We start from the raw sequence: 22,882 nt of genomic DNA on the forward strand, positions 1-22,882 counted from the left end.
TACGACCGAGCACGCCATTAGCGTCGTGCTCGTCCGAGAAGAACAGAAGGTGCAAAAGCCAGTATACTATGTCAGCAAAAGGTTACTTGGGGTAGAATCGAGATACCCCTTAATGGAGAAGTTGGCTCTCAGCCTAATCCACTCATTGAACTCGGACAATTTGAGATCACCTACCATTCGATGACAGCCATAAGAGGACAGGCCCTAGTAGACTTCATAGTGGAATGCACTAGTGTGACTAACGATGAAGTTATAACCCCAGCCCACGAGCTGTGGAAACTTTATGTTGATGGGTCTTCCAATGAAAATGGGCCGGGGCAGGAATAATACTGATCACCCCAGTAGGAATTCGATTTCACACTGCTTTGAGATTTGACTTCAAAGCATCAAATAACGAGGCTGAATACGAAGCTCTACTGGCAGGACTTCGCATAGCCGAGGAACTCAAGGCTAAGGCAATACATTGTTACAGTGACTCCCAGTTGGTGGTCAACCAAGTCTTAGGGGAATACCAGGCTCGTGTGATGAGAATGGTTGCATATTTAGAAAAACCAAAGGTAGCACTCGAGCATTTTGAATTTTACACGATAGAACAGGTTCCCCGAGAGTGAAATTCGAAAGCAGACGCCTTAGCCAGGCTCGCCACATCCACCGAGGTCGACGAGATGAATGTCGTGCCAATCAAACATCTATCGATACCCAGTATAAGTGAGCTTGAACAGGAAGATGTTTGCATGATTAACTCCGAGCCAACCTGGATGACCCTGATAATTAGGTACCTTCAAACCGGAATTCTCCCAGAAGAACGGGCCAAGGCTCGAAAACTGATGTATCAGATCCCCAAGTACACCATTGTGGATGGAAGGCTATATAGAAGAGGATACTCTATTCCATTACTTTGATGTGTGACTCCACCCGAGGCTAAGAAGATTATAGAAGAGATTCATGAAGGATTCTGTGGAGACAACACTGGGGGGCATAGCCTATCCAAGAAAATCATACACCAAGGGTATTTCTGGCCTACCATCAAAGCATATTCATTTGATTGCGTCAAGAAATGCGATAAGTGTCAACGGTTCACCACAATCCCTCGAGCTCCACCTTCAGAGCTAACTATGATGACCTCCCCATGGCCATTTGCGGTCTAGGGAATCAACCTCATAGGCTCGTTGCCAACTGGCAAAGGCGGAGTCAAGTACGCAGTAGTCGCAGTAGATTACTTTACGAAGTGGACCGAGGCTGAGCCTCTGGCGACAATTACCTCGAAAAAAGTCTTGGACTTCGTGGTAAAAAATATCATCTACTGATATGGGATGCCAAGGAAGATAGTGTCCGATAACGGTACTCAATTCGATAGCGACTTGTTTACCAGCTTTTGCGAGAAAAATGGGATAATAAAAAGCTTCTCCTCCATGGCCCATCCTCAAGCGAATGTCCAAGTCGAGGTCGTAAATAAAACCCTGAAGAGTTCTTTGAAGAAGAAGTTGGAAGAAGCTAAGGGGAAATGGCCCGAAGAATTGCCCCAAGTTTTGTGGGCATATCGAACCACAGCCCATAATTCAATGGGACACACCCCTTTTTCTCTTGCATATGGATGCGAGGCTATGCTACCAATCGAGGTCAAAATACCACCATTCGAACCCATGCTTATGATCAAGCCTCAAACCAATCCCAGCTCGAAGTAAGTCTGGACCTGACTGAAGAAAGAAGGGACGAGGCTTAACTAAAAAATACTGCATACCAACAACGAGCTACCCGGTACTTCAATAAAAGGGTTCGAGATAGAAAATTCGGTGTGGGAGATTTGGTGCTGAGGTGTGTGTTCTTGGTAACACGGGACCCAGCTGCTGGGATGCTCGGGCCTAATTGGGAAGGATCTTATCAGATCTAATCAGTTATCCGACCTGGCGTCTACAAGTTGGCAAGATTGAATGGGAATTTGGTACCACGAGCATGGAATGGCGAACATTTGCGACCTTACTATCAATAGTATATGAACAATGACACCTGTAACCATGTTTGTTTATCTTTGCTATGTTTTATTTAATAAATTGTTCAATTTTGAATAAACCTCGTTTTCGTTTCAATATGCTATATTTTTTGCAAACTCTCTTGATTTAATAACCTGTGGTAACACTCATAGGATATTAAGGGGGCATTAGTGGTACCGTCAGCTTGAAAAAATAAAATAGCATATATGAAAAGCATAAAAGTGTTTGGATATAACCAAATACGCGAGCTAAGATAGTTTGGACATAACCAAATTATTAAAAATAAAAGTGTTTGGATATAACCAAATACGCGAGCTAAGATAGTTTGGACAGAACCAAATTATTAAAAATAAAAGTGTTTGGACATAATCGAATACGCGAGCTAAGATAGTTTGGACATAACCAAATTATTAAAAATAAAGGTGTTTAGATATAACCAAATACGCGAGCTAAGATAGATTGGACATAACCAAATTATTAAAAATAAAAGTGTTTGGATATAACCAAATACGCGAGGTAAGATAGTTTGGACATAACCAAATTATTAAAAATAAAGGTGTTTGGATATAACCAAATACACGAGCTAAGATAATCTGGATATAACCAAATATGTGATCTAGATATAACTAGATCAAGAATATAAGTGTATGGATTACAAACCAAACACAACCTAAATAGGTTTGGAACAACCAGCTCAAACTAATCGACAGTAAGTTGGAACATAACCTACTTCAAGCTAAGACGAGATCGAGGCTGGAATATCTTGCAAAAAGATAGTTTCGACCTCATAACCTTGGGGAGCTACCCAAGGACGAGGAAAAGTGACTAAAAAAGCAAGATATAACTAAACCACCTACGTTACACACCATACAAGTACCTTCGGGCGCATGGTAAAAGTAACTTTCGACCTTGACAAATAACGAGATCGGACACTAATACGTCGAGTAAACTATGCATAAATGCATTGAAGCTTGAGCTTAAAAATCCACCACATGTTTGTATGAATAAACAGACATAAGGACTCTTTAATATAAATTGCTTGAAATGTTTCATCTTAGAAAATTTAAAGCAATATTAAAGTAAAGTCAAAAACGGTATCATAAATATCGTGAACAAAAGAAAAAATAGCTCTTAAACGAGCTATAAATTGTCTTGGCCCCAGGGGCATAAAAAAAATTAAAAGCTATTACAAAATATTCAAAGGGACGCAGCCCCAGGTTGAGACTTAGGAGGGAGGAGCATCCTCCTTAGCCTTCTTAGCATCCTTCTTGGCTCTCTCTGCCTCCTCCCGAGCAGCCTCCTCCTCGTCGAGCCAAGCCTACCATTTGGCCACGAGTTCTGCCTCGAAAGAGCCTAAGAAATTGGTATCGAGATCGACATTACTGGCCCAGATCCTGTACATGGCCAGGTCGATCGCCCGATCCTTCTTCTCCTTAAACTCTACGAGGAGACGAGCCTTCTCGCCCTCCATTATCTCGAAAGTGGCCATTTTCTCCTCCTCGAGCTTGGCATTGATCCTCCCAAGATCCGTGAGCCGGGCATTCACCTTCTCGAGCTCGGCTGTCTTGGCCTTTATCTGTTCAGCTTCAGCCTCCATCTTTGCCTTTGCAGCCTTGAACTCATCAGTAAGCTTAAGTTGGAGATCCTTCGACTCTAGGGCATAGGACATGCTCGGATGGACCTCATTGTTCAACTTATAATTAAGCTTAGTAGAGACAGTGAGAGCCTGACACACAAAGAAATCAAATTAGAACATACACTAAGAACAAATACAACTAATAATAAGATGATGGAAGTTACCGCAGCAGTGAGCTCGATACTCTTGTCATAAAGTGTATTGCAGTCCCGAGCATTGTTCAAAAACTGCCACTGAGGGGCGTCAAAGCCACCAAAGCTCTGGCCTACTTGGGACAGAATGTCCGAGCCAAGGGTAGCTCCATGGGGCCCGACAGCATTGTCGATTACATACTCATTGACGTGAGTAGAAATCGACAACATGCGTGTTGTGGAGGCCGAGGGCTTTTCTGGGGTTAGGCCAAGTGTTGAGTGAACCATGATCGGAGGAGGCTGGATCTCGACCATAGTGGACACTTCGACCTGAGGAGACGGATCCACAGCTGGGCTCGTAACAGTGGACGTTGGTGGAGGAGGAGTCTTCTCAGCCATCTTAAGGACCTTGGCAGGTCGGTCTGACTTTCGCGAGCCCCTCGGGAGCTTACTCCTCTGGGCCCCCTCGCCACTGGCGAGCACGGTGTCGAGGTGGGAGTCCATAGCACATGTACAATTACACTGTATTATAAGAAATTCCAAGACAAAAAGTTAGCATGGTGCAGACAGGCAAGGAATAAAAGGACAAGTAGAGAGAAACCTAACTGGAACTCTCCCCCGAGCTCGTGCTTGGCGACCATATAATTCTCCCATCTTCAGAGGAGGCGGGAGGAGTACCTTCCCTATACGTGGAAGTCAACCTCAAAAGGTCTCTATAGTCATTTGTCCCGTATTGAACGACTATTCAGTTCCATACCTCGTTCAGACTATACATAGTGTCATACTTCCCGAGGCAACTATCGAACCTATGAACCCTCTCATCTACCCAGGACCATACATAAAAACGGTCCCTATCATCCTTACACAAGACTAATCTGTCGGGCTTATGCTTAAGTAGTGAGGGAGACTATAAGTCTGAGCTAAGGATGACCATACCTCTGTCGCTCGAGCTTGAGGACTCATCATTGGCCTCGTTCCCCGATTGCGGACTCCTGCGACGTCGAGCTGGGGATTGTGGCTTAGCATTTCGCCTCGGAGGAAGGCTTCCAGTTGGGAGAGGCACGAGATCCCACTTGGTATATTTTTTGTTGGACCAGTCAAACGTGGATTGATCCTTCTCCAGGAGGCCGCAGGCTCGAAGCATATCTTCATGAAGAAGATAGGAAAGGGAGCACTTGCTGTAGGGATGTTGGAGCAAAGCCTCTTTATGTTCTTTCATCTCCTTGGTGGGAGTGGGTTGACGGTAGTTGGCTGGAAAAATGAACATATTATGTCTAGTGTGAGCCTAAACAAAAACTCGAGCAAAAAAAGAAGAAATTTTTTAGGTACTTACGGATTTGCCTGAACGAGTAGTGTCTGGAAGGAGCCAAGCCATCCATCCAAAAGAAAGCCTTCTTGAAATCTGGGGGATGGTTGGGTAGATCCTCAAAGATTTTCGTCTCCTTGGGATAGCTCGAAAGGTAATAGAAGCCATCTACTCCCCGAGCTCGGGAGTGATTGCTTTTCAAGCAAAAGAGATACAGGATCTCCTTTGGTGAAGGTCCTTCCCACTTTAGCTCGTTGTAAAGCGACCTTAGAGCAGACAAAACCTTGTACGAATTGGTGTTGAGCTAGAAAGGGGTGAGCCCAACGAAGTCCAAGAAGTTCTTGAAAAAGGACTTTAAGGGCAGTAAAGCCCCTGCCCTCATGTGCTCCTGGCTCTAGGCTGCATACTTCAACTTATTGTCGGGGTTCCCATCTCCCGAGTCACGACAACTTTGCTCATGGGAGGTCAGAGCTTCACACCTCAGCGAGCCAGATAGTCCAATATTGTGAAGGGCCAAGATGTCGAAGATCTGCCCTAATGAAGAAATCGAGCTCCAGTAGTGCTCAGCCTCGAAGAATTCTCTCTTCGAGGTGGGAATGGAGGTTGACTGGGAGGTAGAAGGGGGGTTTGATGGTTCTCCCTTCAGAGAAAATTGAAGGTCCCCCGACTTGAAGGCGATTGTCACTCTAAGAGTGGGATCGTTGGGAATTGGTCTGGGCTCAGAGTCTGGATGGGAATTCCTTTTCCCCTCCTCGACCTCATTGATTTGACGTCAAAAGTGATCTCGGGTATCTTCTTGCTCACGCCTCAGTTGGTGCTCCTGAATCAGACGTTGGTTCCGGGTGAAAGGTGACTCCGGGCTCGAAGCCTTCGGTGAGTAAGGAATTGCAAGCTTTGACCTCCATTGCTTTTCCAAGTTCTGCGGCATCTAGTAAGAGAGCAAAAGGGTGAGGGCCAGGCGAACAAGAAAGTAAGAATGAAAATCAGGATGATCTAAGCTCGAATGATCGAGGCTACAAGGAAAACTCAGTCCAAAAGATGAGGCCAGTCTCGGAGCTTGTATTCCACGAAAAGAAAGGAAGGTGGATTTATTTTTTAAGATCCCGATATTTTAGGAAAAAAAGTTGGCGGTTACTCAAAAAGTGATATTTTTGGAAAACGTGCAATTTATAAAACCCTAATTTTATACCCAATATCTTGGTGTACAAGATATGTCATCTGAAATTCAAGAACTCAGTAAAAGAATCATATTTGGGTCTTTTACACATGATCTAGGTTTGGAACCCGTGATATCAGAACTTAAGACTAATATTTATCAGCTGAAACACTGTAATGTGCAAAACCACTAAGTGAACCAATAGTGCAACAATATGAACGTACATGAAAACAATGTATATATACGGGCATACGAAGCTATGAACAGAGACTTACACAATGTAGTCAGCGAAAACAGAGAGGTTGATGACCGAATAAGCGGTTGCAAAGACGATCTCACGAAATCAAAGAGGCCAACGTTGCTTTGTCTTCTCGGCTTGGAGAACATGCAAGACCTGGGCAAAGAAGTTTCTGGTTTTTGCTTCTTTTTTCTCTATGAAAGCTTAAACGTGAGAGTAAAGTGGGGGAGACAAATGGGGATATATTTATAGACACCTGAGAATGTAAAAAGCCGAATTAATCTGGGCCATTGGCCAGATTCCGTATCAGATCCGACGGTCAAGGACCAATCAAATGATAGTACCATAAAGTTGGCAGGCGAACAAACGTGGGCAGGGTTCCAAGGCACTCAAGTACTTTGATTGGTCAATACCCGGCTAACGCGTGTCCATGCTCGAGTGTATTTGATGGTATAGTTTCCAAGAGGAGCAGTTCAAAAGTTTCCTTCTCATAGGATTCGAACTGATACTTTTGAGGGGGGAAAATGTTACACCCAGATTTCGAGATAAGAGGTTATGACCCTGAAAGCTGGGCTTGTCAAGTGTGAGCTCGAAATGTATGAAAACATTGTATGGTCCAACTGTAAAATCTCTGAAGAAAAACAACGACCTCGAAGATGTGTAACCTCGGGATACTTTCTGAGTTTGAAATGGCACGACATTGGGATACATCAGTTACCAATTGTCTTCAGATAAAACAGTCCGAGCTTGGGAAGTGCAAGCTCGAGTGTGATAGCTTCGACAGTATCTATCTACTCCGAGCATGTCCTGAAGTGGGGTGGCAAGTTCGTAACAGTTCCATAAGTCTTGACAGTCACAATGCCGATTGTTGATCTCAAAGACCTGATGAGTCACCTGGGATAGCCTGTTACGTGTGAACATATTTATTGTTGTGTAATCCCAATATTTATGGGATACAATTTAGTCTGTTATTTGTTCACGATTCTTATTGGACGTTTCCATATATATAGGAGATATTGCATTTAATGTCATTATTTGAATTGATATACAGAATATCTTCCCGAAATATGTGGGAATGAACTCTGTAACCTCCCCTATAAATAGAGGAGGAATGACCACTTGTAAAGGATCGATTTCTGATTTCTTGAGAGGAAGCTCTGGGTAATTCATCTTTGAAGAATTTCCAGAAAGCTCTAAATCTTAATAACACAGACTCGTGGACTAGGCAGAATTAACTGTAGAACCACGTAAAAATCTTCTTGTTTCTCTTTTTCATCCATTCGCTTCAAAGTTTACATTGTTTAATTGCTCTATGATTTAAGTTGACGAAAAACGGCGTCAACATAACGGTTTGTTTTGTTAACTTTAACGGAATATGCCTTTAAAACTAACTTAAAAATAGATATTTATCAATTACATTAATATAAATTTAAATATTATAAAATATCATTATTATAATAATATTTAATATAAGACTACATATATAATAATTATATTAATATAAATTCAAATTCAAACTCAAATTCAAATTTTATAAAACATCATTATTATAATAGTATATAATACAAGACTAGATATTTAAAAACTATATTAATTTAAATTTAAATGTTATAAAATATTACTATAATAATAATATATAATCATATTTTCTTAATAATTATATTAATATTAATTCAAATATTATGATTATAATAATATTTAATACAAGACTAGATATTTAATATTTATATCAATATAAATTTAAATATTATAAAATATTATTATAATAATATATAATACATAATCTTAATTTTTATTAAAAAAATTATCAAGACTGGATATTTAATAACTATATTAATATAAATTTAAATAATATAAAATATTATTATAATAATAATATATAATCCTATTTTTTTACTAATTATATTAATATGAATTCAAATATTATAAAATATTAGTATTATAATTATTGTTGACCCTGATTTTGGCCAACTGACACGGAGTCAAATTTGCTTGATGTGGACAAACACGTTGGAAAGAATGCGATGGCGAAATGATAAAGAACACAAGGGTTTATAGTGGTTCGGCCCCAGAATCTGGTAATAACCTACGTCCACTTGAATTCCTATTGTTATAGGATTCAAAGGAGTGATCAAAGAACCAGGGTTCAATGAGTTTCAACAACCTCTGAAGATAAATACAATGTATCAAATAGGATAACTCTAATCTCTAGTGATCTGAAAGCAAGAAAGAAGAAGAAGACCCCTTTCCCTTGAGCCCTCCTTCTCTATTTATAGGCTCAAGGAGGATTTACATTAATTTGTTACAGATATTATTTCTTAAATAATTAGATATTCAGGAAATCATGGGAGATAATTTCGGATACTATCATAACTGCATAAGATCTTCTCCGTGTATAGCATGCGTACAACCAGACTGGTCGTATGAAGAAATCGAACGTTGCGACAATAGATGTCTTCCTGGTCGATAGTCGAGCACGAATTCTGCTAGATGTCAGCCACGTGTACTAAATGTTTGCCATGTCATTCATGCCTGTTTTTTGGATAACATTTGCCCCCCAAGTTTGTTTAGTGCGACCAGCAATAAAGAAACTTTAAGGAAGCAACCGTTCATATCCCCACGATGCGTGTCAGGATCCCCGTGCGTTTTTGAAAACCGCGACATAATTATGTCTAATCAAGCCCTTTCAGTTTTCAAGAAGCTAATTGACGGCTTATACACTTCCCCACGTTTCGAGAATTAAAAAATAATGATTGCTACTTTTTGGCCATACCTCGGTCTCCATAAATACCTCCTTTTTCTTCTCAATAAAGTTTTTTCTTACCGTCTTTGTCTAGAACTTCAAGAACCTTGCCTTCAGAGCTTTGAAACCAGACAGTCGCTTAGCTGAGGATCTTCCCGACTCGAACTTTTTCATTCTCTTCCGAACCTCCATCTTCGCCCAGGTAATCACTCTGTCTTTCTAAATTTTTCATTATGCCATGCACGCCGTTTCTATGCTCTGTGATTTCTGCGTTCTTGAGTAGGGTTTTATGAGGATTTTTTCTTTAAACCTTCCACTGCTTGGTAAGAGGGCGTCTTTATGCTTTGTATAGGTTAGGACTTAGTTTGATAGTAAGGATCATAGGCTTAGGGCATAAGATCGACGTAAAAATTCAATCTTTAAGCTAGGTGAAAAACTGGGTATTTTCCCGCCCTTTAGGAGTCGAAACAGTTCTTTTTCAGAAAATGGTTTTTTCCCTCTTTAATCCGTTTTTCAAACCATTAATACCGAACTTAGTGTAGGAGTAGGATGCTGCTGGTTATTTAGACACGAGCAACGTTATCCCAATCTTCCACACTACTTCGCAAACTCTGTCTTATCTCCTCCATTGTCTGTTTGCAGTTCTTATGCAAGACCCTTGGGGGGGAGAAAGACCTATTGAAGATGACCTCTTGGCCCAACTCCTTGAAGGCGAAGAGAACCCATCTACTTTGATACCAGAGATCCCCTTTTCTCACCCTAGTTCAAACCGTCCTCCAGTCCCCAACCAAAGAATGGCCCGAACCAAAACAAAAGCTCGAAAAAGGAATAACCCTAACTCTTCAGGCCAGCCTTCTACTGATGCCCCCTCAACCAGTGGTCGAGGCGAATTTGCTCCAGAGACCGATGTCCAAAGGCGTGCCCGCCCCCGCCATGTCGACCAGCCAGACGTGGCGTGGCACGTTGTTCCTCAAAGTATGGTGACACTGCGGATGATTGCCAACTATCTAAACAGATACAATCTGACGGGTGTGACCTTAGTCAAACCATCTACCGACCAGTGCACCAACCTGCCAGGCAGGGCCTACAACGCCTGGTCGAGGTTCCACATTGAGGCAGGTGCCACCCTTCCTTTCCACTCATTTTTCAGGGGGTGGCTAATTACTTCGGAGTAGCCCCCTTTCAAATCACCCCGAACGAATATAGAATGCTGGCCGCACTCTATATCCTTTATAAGCTCAAAAAATGGCCAGTACCTTCCCCCCACGAGGTCAATTTTCTTTTTGATCTTAAGTCCAACCCCAACCAAGATGGTACGGGGTTTTTTCACTTCTGCCATCAGGAATCTAGATGCACTTTTTTGTCTGACACCACCCATATTTCTAATGTGGGGAAGTATCACCACGAATACTTCCTCACTCCTGACCTTGCCGCGGACAACTTGGCTTTCACCCGAGTAGGTAAAAATTCTTACACGAGTAGCTTCTTTATTTAGTGTCTTTCTGTCATAATATCTTGATATCTATCATGTTCCAGGTCCGTGGCTACGTCCAACCCCTACTCCAGGGATGGAGTCAAGGGCAACACTCTTAGCCAGCATGCCAAATGCTGATAAGAGTGTAAAAAACCTAGTCAACGAGGCGAAACTTAGACTGGTCGACCTTTGGGGATCTCAATCTGCGACGAACGAACCCTCGGTGGGCGATGTTCAAGCTGACGCGGAACCCGAACAAGAACCCGAGCAGCAACCTCAGGCGCTTCCTCGGAGGCGGCCAACAGTGGTTACAATCAGGGAACCTGCCGTCCCCCCCCCCCTCCCCCGAGCAGAGGAACCTTCAGTCCCCAAGGGCAAGGGAAAATAGAAGACTATCGAGCCTACCGAACTTTCTGACGATTTGTCGGATGTAAACGGTACAATAATCTCGCTTTTAAATAATTTTCCAATTCCCTCTCATCTATTTGATGGGGACGACAACTTTAGGAATGCTCCCTCTTTAAACTCAGATTTCTTCCAGGAACTAGGTAGTTCAGTAAATATTGGTACGACCAGTAGTTGTAGCTCGGGTACTTTGCTTGTAATCCTTTTAATTTTATCTCTGTTCCCCCTATGAACGCTTAATCTCACTGCTTGAGTTGTTTCCCTTTGTGCAAGTATGGACTCTGGAGACGTCTTCGCTCATTACGAGGCCGCCGCTGCCTCTTCTATCCCGAATAAGGATAGCAAGAGGGCTCGAGGGGAAAGCAGCAAGACCCCCTTGAAGAAGGCTCGAACAGAAGATACTCCAACCGCCATCCATTCTAAGGAAAACATGACACCTCCGCCCCCCACCCAACAGTCGACGCCCACGTCTGTGAATCCTCAGCCCTCCTCTAGGGCCGCTGGCAAGGAGAATTTGGACAACCTGTCCGAAGGCTCCCTGTCCAGCCTCGTGGTCGGGTCGGCCAGGGAGAGGATATACAAGCTCGAAACACAGACGCAGCCAGGCCGCCATCAACGAAACTGCCTCAATGGAGGTCGACCAAATCATCAACAGAGGGTTGAATGAGATAGTCAGCGTAAGTCATCTTCTGCTACTTCATCATTTATGTCTGACTTCTTTTCCTTACTTTTTCATTTGTTGTCTTCAGGGGTTGCTGTCTTTAACTGCTAGCTGGCGCCGTGCTGGGGCGTTGGTTTCCTGGGGACAGAACTTCGACTCCTGGCTTGCTTAGGCTAAGCAAGCACTTGAGGATGAGAACAACAAGCTGCTCGAGGAGAACAAGGAGCTGTCCAAGCTGAATGAACAGCTGTGCGAGGACCAAGCCACTCTCACCCAGGAGCTTCAGGACAGCCAAGGGGCCTTGAAGAGAGCCAACGAGGAGCGGCATAAGTGGAGGGAAAGTTCTGTACTTAATACCTAAGAGTGTAAACAGCTCAAACTCGATCTGACCGCCAGCAGGATGAGGCGAAGAAGCTTGAAGAGTGGGCGTGGGAGCTCGAGGGGCGAGTGGAGGAGGTTGAGGAGGAAGGGATCATGAACTTGAAGAAGTATAAGGAGGCCACCCTCCTCAGCTTTTATGACTTCTGGAAGCACAACCGGGAGGCCAACTTCAACTATCTCTCTGAGCGGTTGAAGAGAACTTTGATGGCGCAGTGCGCCACTCGGTTGGAGGCAGAGGAGAAGGCTAAGGCTAAGGCTCCTGCTGCCAATGCTAAAGCTGGTCCTCCTACCGACCAGGGCACTCCCCCAAATCCTCAAGACCCTCCTGCCCAGTAAATTTTTTTCTTTTCTTTTACTTTTATGGCCCACGGGTCTGTTTGTAAAGACAATTTATTTTTATTGCTGCGAGGGCAGCTTTTTTACTTATAACTGAATAATTGCATCCGAGCAATAATGCTCGCGGTGCAAAAGCTTTTTACTTTTAATAGAACAATTACATTCGAGCGATACTGCTCGCGGTGTAAAAGATTGCTTTATTGATAATATAATGTTTCTTTTATTATAATATCTGTTCGCATGACCGAACTTAGCATAGTACTTTGGTTTGTTTTAACAAAACATAAATTTTGAAAAATAGTCTAAGTACCGTAGCATGCTTTCACTCATTTTGTTCATGTGTTTACATACCCTTTGGTATGCTTTGCTATCGATGTACCTTATGTGCCCCCCAAGTGATCGAGGAGCTTTAGGTCCTTGGTCACTTGCCTTGACCACGACCTGTGCGAACATTACTGCTCGATAGTAAACATAACACATAATACAGCAAAACAACACACGTAATGAACAAATACTTGTAAAAATAAATTTACAAAGGTTGGCAAGAATGACTGGCTCCGCACAGTCCCTTATAATCTCGTATTAAAAATGGACTAATCATGTCATTACGAGTGATCTTAAAAAGAGCTTATACTTATAAGCAATTAGCCATACAACGTGGCTAACCGTTTTTCGAAACTTGTAAAAAGTAAAAAATTAATACAAGCCAGTCCTTTAAGAAGGACTGTTCACTGATAATACTTGCGCAGGTGTTCTCCATTCCAATAGCGTGGAACGAGATCTCAATTTAAGCATGCAAGTTTGTAGGTTCCCGGATGAAGGACTTCTTCAATCTGGTAAGGTCCTTCCCAGTTTGGTCCGAGTACTCCAGTAGTGGGGTCGCGGGTATTTAAGAAAACTCATCGTAACACTAGGTCACCGACGTTGAATTTCCTTTCTTTCACCCTTGAGTTAAAGTACCGGGCGACCTTTTGCTGGTACGCAGCAACTCGGAGTTGGGCTTTTTCTCATATTTCTTCAATTGAGTCTAGGGACTCCATCATCAATTGGTTATTTTGGCTCTGGTCGTATGTAATGCGTCGATGTGAGGGGGGATCTAATTCGACAGGTAACATGGCTTCATATCCGTATGCTAAGGAAAATGGGGTATGACCTATCGCTGTTCGGTGAGAAGTTCTATACGACTAGAGGACTTTAGGCAGCTGTTCTGGCCATTCTCCTTTAGCGTCTTCAAGCCTTTTCTTTAAGGTGTCCTTAAGCGTTTTATTCACTGCTTCGATCTGCCCGTTTGCTTGTGGATGTGCGACTGAAGAAAAGCTTTTGATAATCACGTGCCTTTCGTAGAAGTCGGTGAATAAGTCACTGTCAAATTGGGTGCCGTTGTCTGAGACGATTTTTCGAGGCAAACCATATCGACAAACAATGTTCTTGATGACAAAGTCAAGAACTTTCTTGGTCGTTATGGTAGCGAGTGGTTCAGCTTTGGCCCATTTGGTGAAGTAGTTGACTGCTACAACTACGTACTTCACTATGCCTTTTCCCGTTGGAAGGGACCCAATCAAGTCTATTCCCCATACTGCAAAAGGCCAAGGACTCTACATCTATTTTAATTCGTTTGGAGCTGTGCGTGGGATTTTTGAAAATCTTTGACACTTATCGCACTTTCGTACAAACTCCATTGAATCTTCGTTCATAGTCGGCCAGAAATAGCGTTGCCTTAGAATCTTTTTCGCCAAACTTTGCCCCCCAGCATGATCTCCACAGAAGCCTTCGTGTACTTCCTTCATTAGCTCCTTAGCTTTCTCTGGTGTAATACATCTAAGCAGTGGCATGGAATATCCCCTCCGGTATAGAAAATTATTGACTAGTATATACCTAGCAGCCTGCCTTTGAAGAGTTCTGGCCTTGTTTCTATCTGCTGGTAGTACACCATTTGTCAGATACTCCAAGTAAGGCACCATCCATGTATCTTCCATTCGGATTTCGATACTGGCTTCAATTGCTCGTATGCTTGGCTCGCTCAATCTTTCTACTGGCACAATATTCAAAGTGTCAGCATCTTTCGCGCTCGCGAGTTTGGCTAAGGCATCTGCGTTCGAATTCTAATCCCGCGGTATTTGCTGGAGGGTAAACTTCTTGAACTGGGCCAATAGATCTTTTGTTTTGTTCAAGTAGGCCATCATTTTTAGGCCTCGTTCTTGATATTCCCCTAGAACTTGATTCACTACCAGCTGTGAATCATTGTAAATTTCCAGCGCCTTTATACTCATGTCTTTTGCCATCCTTAATCCAGCGAGGAGTGCTTCATATTCGGCTTCATTATTTGACGCGGTGAAGTCGAATCTAATGGCGTAGTGAAATTGATGCCCTTCTGGCATTATCAAGATCACTCTTGCTCCTGCGTGAGATTTGTTTGACAACCCATCTGTGAATAACTTCCACGAAGGAGCTTCATCTTGAGGCTCAGGCGCACTAGGATTTTCGCATTGCTCGCTGTCCGGGAGTTTGGTGAACTCTACAATAAGATCAGCCAAGACTTGTCCTTTTACTGCTGCTTGCGGTGAATATGTAATATCGAACTGCCCCAGTTCAACTGCCCATTTTAATAAACGCCCAGCCGCCTCTGGTTTTTGGAGGACTTGCCGAAGGGGCTGGTCAGTTAAGACTGTAATGGGATGGGCTTGGAAGTAAGGACGTAGCTTCCTTGAGGCCAAGATTAAACATATACCAACCTCTCGATGGGAGGGTACCTCAGTTCAGCTCCGATCAGCCTCTTGCTTACATAGTAAACCGCTTTTTGTACGCCTTCTTCCTCTCGTACTAGTACCGCACTAGCAGCAACTTCAGTGATCGCCAGGTAAATGAACAAAGTTTCTCCTTCGATGGGCTTGGACAAAATAGGAGGTTGTGCCATATGGGCTTTTAAGGCCTGAAAAGCTTGCTCGCAGTCTCTTGTCCATTCAAACTTCTTGTTGCCCCTAAGTAGATTGAAGAAAGGGAGGCACTTATCCGTTGACTTTGAAATAAATCTACTTAGGGCTGCAATCCTCCCAGTTAAACTTTGTACATCTTTGATCTTCTCAGACGATTTCATGTCGATCAGGGCTTTTATCTTGTCGGGGTTGGCCTCGATTCCTCTTGAATTAACAATGAACCCCAAAAACTTCCCTGATCTAACTCCAAAGGAACATTTGAGAGGATTTAGTTTCATCTGGTACTTGTTCAATACATCAAAACACTCTTGCAAATCCTTCAATGTCCTTCTGCCTTTTTCAACTTTACCAGCATGTCGTCCACGTATACCTCCATGTTTACTCCAATCAACTCTTTAAACATGTGGTTAACTAACCGCTAGTAAGTAGCACCTGCGTTTTTCAGTCCGAAGGGCATTACTTTATAACAGTATAATCTCGTATCGGTCCGAAAGCTGGTGTGATCCTCATCAGGGGATGCATGCTGATCTGATTGTAGCCTGAGTATGCATCCATGAAAGAGAGGATCTCGTGTCCTGCAGGAGCATCGACCAACTGGTCGATCCTTGGGAGTGGGAAGTAATCCTTCGGGCAGGCTTTATTGAGATCTGTAAAATCCACACAGGTTCGCCATTTTCCGTTAGGCTTAGGAACCAATACTGGATTAGAGACCCACGATGGATAAAACGCCACCCTAATGAACCCATTCTCCTTTAATCTCTCAACTTCTTCTTTTAAGGCTCTCGGCCGATCTTTATTGAGCAGCCTTCTTTTTTGTTGCACGGGTGGAAAATTCTTGTCTACGTTCAGGACATGGCTGATAACAGCAGGATCTATCCCAGCCATGTCTTTGTGTGACCAGGCAAAGACTTCTTGGTTTTTCTGCAAAAACTCCACCAGTGCATGCTTCGTGGTTGGTTCTAAGTTTTTCCCGACCTTCACAACTTTGGTCGAGTCTTTTTCGTCAAGTTGGACCTCTTCCAGGTCCTCAACGGGTCCAACATTTTCTTCAAAACCCCCAAAGCGAGGATCTAAATCTCTATCCTCACTTTGGGCAACACCCTATTTGGTGACTTCATCATCGAATTGGGCTTATGTATCAATTGCCATCTGCAACCTATCTGGGGGAGTGCTCTTTGACGTTCCCTTCTTTGCCTTCGTGACTGAGGCATTGTAGCACTCCCTAGCCTCCCTCTGGTTTCCAAACACACGTCCTACCCCTGCGTCTGTCGGGAATTTCATGGCTAAGTGCCATATAGAAGTGACGGCCCATAGATCAACCAGTAAAGGCCCCCCAATGACAGCATTGTACGCCGAAGGATAATCGACTACTATGAAAGTAGCGAGTAATGTCCTGGTAGCAGGCGATGTACCTGCTGTCACTGGTAGTCTGATTGACCCTGCGGGGGTGAGTCCCTCACCAGAGAAGCCGTATATTGTTTGGTTGCAGGGCTCCAGGTCCTTAATGGACAACTTCATGTGTTCCAGTGAAGACTTATACAGGATGTTCACCGAACTTCCTGTATCAACCAACACTCTCTTCACCATCATGTTGGCCATTTGGATATCCACGACCAGCGGATCGGAATGTGCGAACCGTACATGTTGGGCATCGCTATCAGAGAAGGTTATTTCACCCTCTTCTGATCGAGCCTTTTTTGGTGCGCGGTCATCCACAGTCATCATCTCGATGTCCTGGTCGTGGCGCAGAGTCCGAGCATATCGTTCTCTGGCCTTTCTACTGTTTCCCGCGAGGTGCGGGCCTCCACAGATGGTTAACAATGTGCCAGTCATGGGGTCAGGCTGTAAAGGTGGCGAGCATTGGCGTATGGGCGCTTGCTCGTTGCCACCTGGAGCTTCTCGTTGGGAATTTCCCGAGGCCCGTATATATATTCTCAAGTGTCCTTGTCTAATAAGGAACTTGATCTCATCCTTCAGCTGGTTGCATTCGTTGGTATCATGTCCGTAGTCGTTATGATAACGACAGAACTTGGTAGTGTCTCTTCTCGAAATATCCTTTCGAATGGGAGCAGGTTTCTTATAAGGCACACTGGAACTCGTGGCCTGATAAACCTCTCCCCGAGACCCAACTAGGGCAGTATAGTTAGTGAACTGAGGTTCATAACGGTTACCCTTGGCTCGTTTATTGTCAGAGGTGGAAGGCTCATTGTGTGGCCGTTTCCCCCCATTCTTGCCATTGCCGTTGCCGTTGCCGTTCCCGTTGCCTTTGCCGTTGTCGTTGGGCTTGGACCCATTGGCGGCTTTGGCGGGCTCGGCGGTCCCCTTGTCCTTGCCTGGGGGCTTTCCTTCGTTGGCTATGGCATCTTCGAGCTTGATGTAGCGATCAGCTCGATCCAAGAATTCTTGGGTAGTTCTAACCCCATGTTTTCGGAGGCTTTCCCATAGAGGCGTGCGGCGCTTAACCCCTGTGGTTATGGCCATCATTTTGCCTTCGTCTCCCACTATTTTTGCTCCAGCAGCTGCTCGCATAAAGCGCTGGACGTAGTCCTTCAGTGGTTCTCCATCTTGCTGGCGTATTTCAACCAGCTGGTTGGCCTCAGTCGGGTGCACACGACCCGCGTAGAACTGTCCGTAAAACTCCTTTATGAACATTTCCCAGGAAACTATACTTGCAGGAGGGAATTTAAAAAACCACTCCTGTGCGGCATCAGAAAGTGTTGCAGGGAAGATCCTGCACCGAGCATCCTCGGACACTTTCTGAATGTCCATTTGTATCTCAAACTTGTTGACGTGAGACATCGGGTCACCATACTCATCAAAGTTTGGAAGCGTAGGCATTTTAAACTTGCTAGGAGTTTCTGCCATAGCTATCCTCTGGATGAAAGGAGTGCCTTTCCTCCTATCGTGGTCGATGTAAGATGTTCTTCCCCCGACCAGCTGCTACACTTCCTGGTTGAGGGCATCTATCTGGGCCTGCACAGCTCCAGGAATCGCCGTGGCCGCTGGTGCTGGGGGGACGTACTCGTCGTGTCCCTCGCGGCGATCGTGGAGTAAATCTCTTAAGTCATCGTCTCTCCTCCGCTGCTCGCTAGCTCCGAGCCGGTTGAAGATGTTATTTTGTCTGGGCTGCCCCCCAGCATCCCGTCTGTCGGGTTGGTCATCCTGAGGTGGCTGGCTTCTGCCTCCACCTCTTTCTTCATTCCTCCGACCGACGTTCCCTCTTCATGAGTCGACCTCATTATAACCATGACCATCTCTGAATCTTGATTGGATATGGTGGGATCGACTGTTCCCTCGATTGCCTTCCCGGGCTGGAACCTCCCGAGCATTAGAGGGTGGTCTGCGTTGGTCGTTAGGTCCCCGTGCATTATCATGCCATGGGGGGCCTCGGACCGCAGAGCCTAACTTTGAGTTCCTCCTGTTACCAGGAGGATGTTGTCCTATGCTCAGAAGGTTTGGCTCGTCGCCCCTATGGCGTCTCGGACTGCGAGGCTGCTGCCCGGTCCTATTCTGCCTCTGCTGTGGGGGATTGCCACGACCAGTTTGGGATGGAGGCTCTGCTGTGCTTCAGGGTCTCTTAGCGGGACATCATCCTGAGGCGCCGGTGGCTGCTCGGGCCTTTGTGGGCCCGAGGGTTGGATATGCGGGCTAGGATATTATAATAATAATATATTAATATAAATTTAAATAATATAAAATATTATAATAATAATATATAATCCTATTTTTTTACTAATTATATTAATATGAATTCAAATATTATAAAATATTAGTATTATAATAATTGTTGACCCTGATTTTGGCCAACTGACACGGAGTCAAATTTGCTTGATGTGGGCAAACACGTTGGAAAGAATGTGATGGAAAAATGATAAAAAACACAAGGGTTTATAGTGGTTCGGCCCCAGAATCTGGTAATAACCTACGTCCACTTGAATTCATATTGATATAGGATTCAAAGGAGTGATCAAAGAACTAGGGTTCAATGAGTTTCAACAACCTCTAAAGATAAATACAATGTATCAAATAGGATAACTCTAATCTCTAGTGATCTGAAAGCAAGAAAGAAGAAGAAGATCCCTTTCCCTTTAGCCCTCCTTCTCTATTTATAGGCTCAAGGAGGATTTACATTAATTTGTTACATATATTATTTCCTAAATAATCGGATATTCAGGAAATCAGGGGAGATAATTTTGGATAATATCATAACTGCATAAGATCTTCTTTGCGTATAGCATGCGTACGACCAGACTGGTCGTATGAAGAAATCGAACATTGCGACAATAGATGTCTTCCTGGTCGATAGTCGAGCACGAATTCTGCCAGATGTCAACCACGTGTACTAAATGTTTGTCATGTCATTCATGCCTGTTTTTTGGATAACAATAATATTTAATACAATACTATTATATTAATATAAATTTAAATATTATAAAATATTATTATAATAATATATAATACATAATCTTAATTTTTATTGAAAAAATTATCATTTATATTTAAAAAAGCTCTCATATTATATATATATTTAAAAAAAAAATGTAAACAATGTTTTGGTTTAATTTTTCATTTAATATGTTTATGCTGTTCTTTTATATATAATATTGTTTTTTATTTGAAATATTTATACGACACAGATACAAATTTAATAAATATAATTAATAAATTATGAATAAAACTAGGCAAACGTGCATTGCACGTTGCTTGTGTGGGTAAGGGAAATTTTTTGTTTTAATCATTTTTTATTTTTTTTCCATTAATTTTAACGGAATATTCTTATATTTAAAGGTAGATTGTAAACATGATTTAAACTCAAATAAAATTAATTAAATAAATTAAAGTGAGATATTTTTTTTAGATATTTTACAATAATAATTATTTATAAATAATAAAATCATATGTTTTATAACTTAAATAAAATTTAATTAAATGTCACATATTAGAATAATATCATATTAAATATATAATATAACATAATATAATTTACTATCAACTAACAACAAACTTCTTTCCAAATAAAACTAGCAACAAATTTAAATTTAATTAAATCTATGTATAATATATATAATATTAATACCATATTAATATAATTAATATATATAAAATAAAATCCAAAAAACAACGTTAAGTTTATTAATTATTATATATAATTTTAGTGTCGTATGTTGTACGCCCTGATTTTCCCACGGGCTGATTAACGAGCTGAGATACGACCTAATCATGACTACCACGTGGACGTCCCCAAGACCGGAACTGCCATCGTAAGGTCCTACCTCCTTAGCTCGAGGTAACCTAAGGGTTCGCCAAGATTGCTCAAGGACTGAGTCTGGACTCTAAAGGCCGCAGGGCGAGGTAAGCATCCAGCTCGTGGTACGAGCTGGAGTTGGAGGCTGTGACCTTTTATAAAGTCAACCATGGAAGGTAAACGTGCATATATCAGACCTCACGTGTCTGATATATCCCTGACTTCTCGGACACGCAGCAGGAACATGCGTATTCAGACACCCACGACTGGTTTGGGCCGTGCGGCCCATTATCCCCTTACATATTGATTTGACCACACTCATGTGTCAGGTTTAGGAATTAATCATGAATGTCACAGAGTTGACATGATAGGTAAGAAGGTCACCTCTGTGACATGATAGGTAAGAAGGTCACGGGATGACCTTCTTACCAACTCCCAGGTGCCCTCTCCTATAAATATGGAGACCTTGAGAGTTAATAAAGGTTGGATTCTATATTGTAAGAAATACCCTGTAATCAAATACTCAGTATATAGCAATAATACTGACTAGTGGAGTAAAAGGATTTTAACCTTTGAACCACTTAAAAAACGCATTTTGAGTCACCATTTCATTTTCTAAGATCATTTATCTATTTCGGTTCAACCTAAGCACTAATCCCTTTCTCTTCTTTTCTTAATTACCTGTTGGCGAAGAACCGCATCAACAGTTTGGTGCTTTCATTGAGAGCAAGTTCGATTAGTGCTGTCGCAAACATCCAACCATGGTAACTACTCGATCCAGGCACGGTAACGAGACGGAACAGCATGATGGGCAGGAGGCTCATCATACTGCCATCCCTGGTGAACAAATTCCTGAAGTCCAACAGCGGCCCGGCAAGCAGCCGGCGGGCCAAGACGACACTGGAAGTTCGGCGCCCCGGCCACCTAATCCGAACCCATGTTATTACACTGTGGTGGAGATGGAGAATGCTCAGCTGAGGAACCATCTAGCAATAGCTAATCAGCAGATCAAGGATGTGCTGGCCCGACTACCCCCTCTCACAACCGACGCTAACGTTGGAGAAAGGCAAGGCGAGGCTCCTAAGTCTCGCTAGGGTAACCGGTCCAGGCATAGCCGCTCGGACAGACTTCCGACAGCCAACTCCACTCCTTCATCGCACCATCGAGAAGCAAACTTCGGAGAAATGCCTAGAGCCGAACAACAGCAGTACAGTCGTTCGGTCAGAACTTCAACTCCTAGCTCCCAACCAGCCTCGAGCGCGCCCAGGAGAGCTCGGGGAAATTCCAGAAGGAGGTCCGGGGAGGGCTCACAGCGTCAGCACGTCCCCAACAGCCGTTTACGCCTCGTCCAGATCGCCAGGCGCGGGACTCGCAAGTTGGCAGGGTCGAAAGGCCCCCACCTAACCTCATCCGTCCTGACAGAACCAGGATCGCCTCTCCGGTTATGCATCCTCCGTCTCCAATCAGATATCCATCTCCTCCTCAGCCCGTCCGAGATATTCCAGCCTATGGAAGTAGCAGGAGGAACCCGCCATCAGCCGGACCTCCCCGACATAGTAGGGTGCCGAGGGAAAGCCCGGATCCTCACCACCAAAGGCGGACTCCGAGCCTATCCAACAGGAGCTACTGGACCGGTAGTCGCCGGAGTGACCTTTCTGGCAGAGACCTGCGTCAGCATCTAAGTTCGGCACAAAGTCCACAAGCCACTCGAGGAGGCGACCTGCGAGATCGCCTCAACTCTCATAGAGGGGAACCAGCAGGAGGCGACAGCCATGCTCGCTCGCGGGGGGGGGGGGGGGGGGGGGCTGTCCGAAGTACGTAACGGCGGGAATGCCCCAAATTACCTATCTCAAAATAGGAGGGGCAATAACCCACCAAATATGTACAATGGATCCGGAGCTGTTGAACAGCCCCGGAATAACCAAGGACATCAGGACCAAACCCTCGAGCGCCTGGCCCAGATGGAGGAGCTGATGACGAAGCTCCTGTCGGAGAAAGAGAAAGATGAGTACGATTCGGGGGACGAGATGGAGCTCTTCGCCCCCAGCATAGCAGCAACGGCGTACCCACCTGGTTTCCGTTTGCTGCACCTGTCTAAGTTCAATGGAGACGGAGATCCGTCGGATCACCTGGGGATGTTTAACACCCTGATGATGGCCCACAACATTGGCCTCGAGCTGAGGTGTTTAATCTTTCCTTCCACACTGACCGGACCAGCCAGGCAATGGTTCAAGCAAGGAAAAAGA

Source organism: Humulus lupulus, chromosome 3 (genome assembly GCF_963169125.1).
Source record: "Humulus lupulus chromosome 3, drHumLupu1.1, whole genome shotgun sequence".
In the NCBI taxonomy this organism is placed as follows: Eukaryota; Viridiplantae; Streptophyta; class Magnoliopsida; order Rosales; family Cannabaceae; genus Humulus; species Humulus lupulus.